We start from the raw sequence: 7,596 nt of genomic DNA on the forward strand, positions 1-7,596 counted from the left end.
CATATTTACAAATGACATTCTATTCAATTCAAGTGTATTTATATAGTGCTTTTCACAATGTGTATTGTTTCAAAGCAGCTTTACAGGGGCAAACAGGAAAAACAGAAAAGTTAAAACACAGCACAGTGCATGGTATTTATACAACAAGTAAGATCATTCTAATAAATGATATCTAATTTCTAATTAAATAAATAAATGCAGTCTCCCGGTGAGCAGGCCAACGCTGCCCTGCTGTGGCGAGGAACCCAAACTCCAATGATTGATCAATGGAGAAAAAAACCTCGGGAGAAACCAGGCTCAACCGGGAGGGCCAGATCCCCTCTGACATGTCATAGCTGCACTCAGACTGCTGACATGTGATTTAAGTTTAGCATTTAATACCAAATATTGTAACTTCAGCATTAATGAGACAAATAGTCCTTCTTTGCTCTTGGTTGTGGATGTAGTGGTCTGAGCTTGGATGGTCCGATGGTCATATTTCTCTTGGTTGGTGGTGGAATTTCCTGGAATTGACATCTGAAAGTTGTTTCTTACCCTTAAAGCCGGAAGGTCAGCAAAAATGAGCTAATAAACAATTACAAGTTTACATCAAGTTGTCCAGTTTTTTTCTCATGTGGCAAGTTTTTTCTCATGTTTTCTCATGTGGCCCCTTCTGCGTGATACAAGACCCTCACACTGTCGGGGCTTATTTCTGAGATAACCATCGGCTGCCTGTACATTATCCCTTACGTAATAAACCCTTGCACAGTCGTATGTGAAATGTCACTGCCTCTCATCTATGTGCATGGATTTGTAGGTAAAGCCTATTGGCTTGTTTGAGTTTATGTCCCGCCCAAACTATGCCGTTATAAGTAGGAAACAAGCAAACGTCTTACAAGGAAAACAGCACATCAAGGTACTTTATTGGCACATGGCTAGCAGGTAATAAAAAACAACGTTGTGTCTCATATTTCACATTAACTTTCCACCAGACGAATACAAACTTTTCCCCTTGAAGCTAGACCATCTGAAAATGTAAGGTTTTTATGTATGTATTTATAAAAATGTTTGAAACGTATGATTTCATTTTTAAAGATAAAAATCTAAATTAAAAGCAATGTTGAGGGTTATGTTTGTTTTTCTTCTCTTGTTATTGTGTAATTACAGGGAAATGCTGAAGAACACAAAGATCAACATTTCCTTCACATTGCATACAATAAAATCCATGACCTGAAATTAGTTTTTGTTGTTGTGCTGTTTTTACTTTACCCAGTGATTGTCATTGCTAACGGACTGATCATCTGTGTTGTCTTTCTTGAAAGAAAACTATATAAGCCAATGAACTTCTTTATCTGCAATTTGGCTTGTATAAATTTATATGGTGGCACAGCAGTTGCACCTTTTATCATAGCTAGATTCTTGACAGAAGATTATTAGATAACATGGATTTCATGTTTTCTGCATACTTTTTTTATATATAGCTATGTTTCCAGTGACATAACAAACCTAACATTTATGGCTTATGATCGATATGTTTCCATATGTTATCCTTTATACTATGAAAAAATAATCACCCCTACAAAAGTGATTATAGCCGTTTTAGTCACTTGGCTTTATCCTATTGTACGTATTACAATCTCATTATTATTGACAGCAAATCTTGACATCTGTGGAACAATAATTGATAAGGTTTATTGTGATAATTATTCAATAGTGAAGCTGGCATGCTCTGACATCTCAAGTTACAAAATGTATAGCTCTACATTGATTTTCTTTTCTGTTGTACTTCCATTTATTATTATCACATACTCTTATTTAAGGATAATCTTAATCTGTCTGAATTTGTCAAAGAGAATACAAAATAAACTCTTTAGTACTTGTGTTCCACATATAATAGCGATTTTTAACTTTATCATTGGGAGCGTCTTTGAACTTTTACAAAGCCGGTTTGATATGAAGCATGTACCATACACACTTCGTGTAATACTTTCTTTGTATTTTCTTATTTTGTCCCCAATAATTAATCCAATCCTGTATGGGATGAGAACTCAAGCAATAAAAGAAGCTGTAATGAGAAATCTGTGTAGTAAGAAATGCCAAAAGCAAACTGCTGTAACCTGTGAAAGTTAAAAACGTATTTTTGTGATTCGTAGTGTAGCAGGAATCTCTTGACTGAGTAGTTATTAGCTGAAGAACATTTTCATTTCTAAAAAGAAATGCCAGTGTTTTTAAAGCCACAAAAGAATACTGGTAAATTTGAAGATACATTTCTGCTAAAATGGTAGCAAGATATTGTAAGGATTCCATTTCTACTTATTCAAAACCTTAAAATATACTTTCCTGATTTAGGGCTATATGCATTAATCGTATTTTAAGGTATATTTTGAGCTTTGTCTATATGCATTAATGAAAAACTGTCATTCTAGATGTTTGCCATTCAAGTCTAAGGAAACATTCTGTAACAATATTTGCAAAGACTAATATTGTGACATTCTGTTGTCAGATAAAGAAATTACAAAATTGCACTGATATTTAGAAATATATATAATCAGAAGAAACAATGCTTTACTAAATATGTTTGCTAAATTTATATTACTTTGTTAGTAATAAAAGATCCTGTAGAATTCTGAGAAATGTTTTTCTTTCTTTCTTTCATTATCTTTTTATTTATTTTAAAAACTGTTTAAGTACTTACAGTAGAAGTTTAACTAATAATACTATGTTTAACAACTAAATTAATTTTATTAAAAAAAATACAATTACGGGGGCACGGTGGCTTAGTGGTCAGCATGTTCGCCTCACACCTCCAGGTTTGGGGGTTCGATTCCCGCTTCTGACTTGTGTGTGTGGAGTTTGCATTTTCTCCCCGTGCCTCGGGGGTTTCCTCCGGGTACTCCGGTTTCCTCCCCTGGTCCAAAGACATGCATGGTAGGTTGATTGGCATCTCTGGAAAAAATTGTCCGTAGGGTGTGAGTGCGTGAGTGAATGAGTGAGTGTGTGTGCCCTGCGATGGGTTGGCACTCCATCCAGGGTGTATCCTGCCTTGATGCACAATGACTCCTGAGATAGGCGCAGGCTCCCCGTGACCCGAGGTAGTTCGGATAAGTGGTAGAAAATGGAATGGAATGGAAAATACAATTACTGTATATTAAATTAACCTGAATAACATCAAACAGCTGTACTTTTATTGTCAAGTGTGTATTGATGTATTACTCATGTAACAAACAATGATAGTAAAACAAATGCTTTGTGAAGAAAATGCCCATTCCATTCCATTTTCCGCTTATCCGAACTTCCTCGGGTCACGGGTAGCCTGTGCCTATCTCAGGAGTCATCGGGCATCAAAGCAGGATACACCCTGGATGGAGTGCCTCCCCGTCCGACTCCTCCAGCACGGAGCTAACCGTGCATTCCACCACTTCTCTGCCGCCGCCGGCACTTCCCCTGGGCCGAACCTGGTAGAAGAAGTTGAGAAAGGGAGTGCAGTCCAGTCCTGCCCAGCAACCGGTGGTCCCGGTTCCGGCTAATTCAAGCCCCAAATGTTTTTTTGGGGGGAGCCGTGGGGAAGTGACGGCCCAAGCAGTCAGCCCGGCCGTAGATTCCCCAAGGAACCGGCACCAAGCCCGGTCAAGCAACCGGCACCAAGCCCGGTCCAGCAACCTACACCAAGCCCGGTCCAGCAACTCGCACCAAGCCCGGTCCAGCGACCGGCACCCAGCCCGGTCCAGCGACCGGCACCCAGCCCGGTCCAGCGACCGGCACCCAGCCCGGTCCAGCGACCGGCACCCAGCCCGGTCCAGCAACCGGCACCCAGCCCGGTCGTAATGCCCTTGTCTAGTCTGGCATTCCAGCAGGCATTCCAGTCTTTGTCCAGTCTGGCATTCCAGCCGGGGTCCAGTCCGGCAGTCCAGCCGGCAATCCAGTCCGTTTTTCAGCCGGCCTTCGGACCGGCATCAAGCCCCGTCCATCAGGCATTCCATCCGGCAGCCAAGACGGTCCCCCGAGGACTTCCCCACCCAGCCCCACCCCTTTTGGACATCCCCCCATGTACTCTGGTCATTCCCCCATGAACTTTGTTGTTCCCCCACACAATATTTGATATAGTATATTTGATACTAATTCATCGGACACACTTGGAGGTTGGGTTTTAACTATGCTGTCTCGTATGTTTTCGATTTTCTATGTAAAAAATTTCATGAATTTATTGCTACCAAGGTGCGGCTGAATAGCCAGGTCAGGTGAAGTCTGTTTGTTTGTTAGTTTGGCAATTGTACTAAATAAAGATCTTGGATTCTTTTTGTTAGTTTCTATGAGGTTACGGAGGTGCTCGGCTTTTACTTCTTTTTTATTAGAGTTTGCACTCTCTTTCCATGCAATTTTTATTTGGTGTTGAAACCCGTAGAGATGTCGCAGGTAAGAAGTCTTGATTATTTATGGGCTGGCTCACTTAGCCGGTAGGGTGGAAGCCATGATTACTGATTGCGAACCAGCCGTGCTTGATTATATGCTCCGGCTCCTCCCGAACTTTGTTTATAAAACATCATATATTAAAATCTCTGACAATCAATCCTTTGTCAATGTTAATCAATAGGTCCGAAAAGAAGTCCGCAAACACTTTCAGAAAATTAGTGTAGGGCCCAGAGGGTCTATACACAGAAAAAGCAATGGCTTTTAACTTTTGATCGGAACAATTAAGTTAATTTGTTACGACGCCACCACCTCGACCAACCGGACTCTAGACTCATTTCTACCGAAATAATCATTTGGTATAAGCCATGTTTCAGTAAGGCAGAGTATATCAAAACTATTGTCTGTGATCATTTCATTTACAATAACTGCCTTTGAATTTAGTGATCTTATATTAAGTAACCCGAACTTTAGTAGTTGGTTTTGCTCATTAATTTTATTGTCTTTAGGTTTAATCACGATAAGGTTTCTTACGTAAATTATTATTTAATTGTATTATTCGGGGGCCAGACACAGTCTCTATGCACTTATGGAAGTGAAACTAGTGAAACTGCCTTAAAAACATAAATGTAGCTTAGCTAGGAAAGCCATATTGAGTGTTGCATTTAACCACATTAATTTCAATGGCAGTGACGCATCTTGTCAATAATAATATCTTTGGTTGGTTTGCATTATTTGTGTCTTTTAGGTCTCTGACCTATTCACAGCCATCCTTATTGCATGTCTCCCTTTTCTTACCCAGTTTAGGTGTAAACCACTACATGAACTCTTGAATTGAATCAGCTTTGTTAGATTAGGGAAATAAGGCCCAGACACTGATATGACACCTGTGGAACTACATGACTTTTTTTTCCTGTACAAGATATATAAAAATATGTATTTTACACATATTCTATGTATTTTATTGTTTTATTATCTAACTGTTCAGTGTGGTTTTTAGAATTTTACCTTTTTTTGGCTACTGCTGCCTCAAAAAACCTTTATATGTTTCCCTGGACAACAAAACCAGTCTTAAGTAGCACAGGAACATTTTTAGTAATAAATACAAGGTTTGGGTAAAAATTACAGATTTTTCTTTTATTCAAAAAATCATTAGTATATTGAGTAAAGATCATGTTCCATGAAGATATTTTATAAATGTCCTACTTTAAATGTATAAAAACTTTATCTTTGTGAATGGATTGCCTGCTGAAGTGCTTCAGATTAACAACTTCAAAGGCAATTTTCTCAATATTTTGCTTTTCATGTACCCTCAGATTCCAGCTTTGTAAACTATTGTTGTCTTGCCAGAAAATATCAGAGTGATGCAATATTCTTCATCAAAACCGTCAATGATCCGTCTCAATGGACCCAGTTATTTGAACTCTAATCCAAAGAGACTTAATTAAAGTGTTGTTATGTCTAAATATACATCAAGGTCCATTTATCTTGCGCCACATGTTGGGCAATGCACTCCTGGAATAGCCAAGGGACCACATTAGGCATGAAAACAAGTGTTGTTATGTCTAATTAAACATGAAGGTCAACTTATCTTGGCCCAATGGGGGACATTTATTTCTCAGATGGCCAAGGGACCACATAAAGAGTAAAAACCAATTAATGAGCTGTTAATAACATGTTTAAGTTACATTATTGGATGGTCGCTTGGTCAACACTTGGTCCCATACTGAATGCTCTCTAAAATGAAATTTGGAGCCGCCAAACTTGAGTTTGTGCAAACCTAAACACAAAAGGGCCACACTAAGATGATCAAATTTGAGTTTATAATACAGTTGTTTTTACAATTGTCAAAACTAATTCTTTACTATGAAAAGCTCAAAAATACATCCCTAACGTCTACAATTACTGAACATATGAACATTTTTATTATACTGTATTTACATTATTCTAACATAGTTCCACAGTTAACAATAATGATACCCCCATACTACCATACAAAGGCTGAGTCACTATCTAAACACCGACACAAAGGCTTACTTTTTTAGGTGGATTTTGTAGAGACTGCATTTTCACACATTTCCTTTTTCCTTCAAACTTTCCTTACCATCTGTGTTAAGAATCACAAATACATAATAAATATGGATATGCAGTGTTAGTATTTTCACCTTGAAAATTACAAAAAAAAGGCACCTTCTTCAGTTGTACAGGCCATGTGAGTCTTGAGTCTTATCCTGATCCCGGTGTTCTGCTGTTTCTTTCTCATCATGCCTTTTGCTGTTCTATCCATTGATGGTAAAAATAATCCATAAAATGGATGGATTTCACCTTCATGAAATTGTCCATATTTAAATGCCATGAATATATGACAGTGACCATGAACATAAATACAGTGTATGGCAAAGACGGTTTTATAATATTTTTGTACCTCATCATTGACACGTAAAAAAATAGTGTTGTGTGTTGAAATGGTTGTGTGATACGGATCCAGGGGCACTGAACACGTATAAACAGTTTGGGTATTCGTGGCCTAATGATTGGGAGTCGGACTCGTGACCAGAAGCAGTGAAACCTCAGATCTCTTTTCCTATATTCATATTCTTGACTGCTTCCCCTGTATCAGGGGTGGGACATGTTCTATTGGGCAATTCAACTGTGCTGAAATTGTGGGATTATAACAAATAGTCCTATTAAGCGAGGAGTCCTACATAATTGAGTTTTAGAAATGGGATGTTTAGCAAACTGTATATTAAAAACAAACACATAATCTACTGACAAGAGTGGATCATTCAGAGTAAATGTGTCCAGTTCGATAAATTACATTTCAGTGGCAGAAATATTGGAGAGTAAATTTGTAATCTTAAAAAAAAGACTGCACCACCTAGCGACAAATAAATTTCTCTCTTTAGAGAGTCACTTATTGTTGCTTATTTTGACTGGCCAAGAAAATAGTACAGACAAAAATGGAGTCGACAGATACTATATAAGCTGCTTACGGAGACTTCAGCAGTTTATCTGCCTCTGACAGGGGACAACAACCATCTGAAACCATTTGTTAAACCCAAACTGCAGACCAACTCACTTAATGGAACAAATTCAAAATATCTAAAAAGGAAATTAATCACTGTTCGGATAATTGTTTCTAAAAATAACAGTCAAAGAGTGAATCTTAATCATTTTCAGAGTGGCACTTTGTTGTTTCAAGATCATCAG

Source organism: Triplophysa dalaica, chromosome 9 (genome assembly GCF_015846415.1).
Source record: "Triplophysa dalaica isolate WHDGS20190420 chromosome 9, ASM1584641v1, whole genome shotgun sequence".
Lineage (NCBI taxonomy): Eukaryota > Metazoa > Chordata > Actinopteri > Cypriniformes > Nemacheilidae > Triplophysa > Triplophysa dalaica.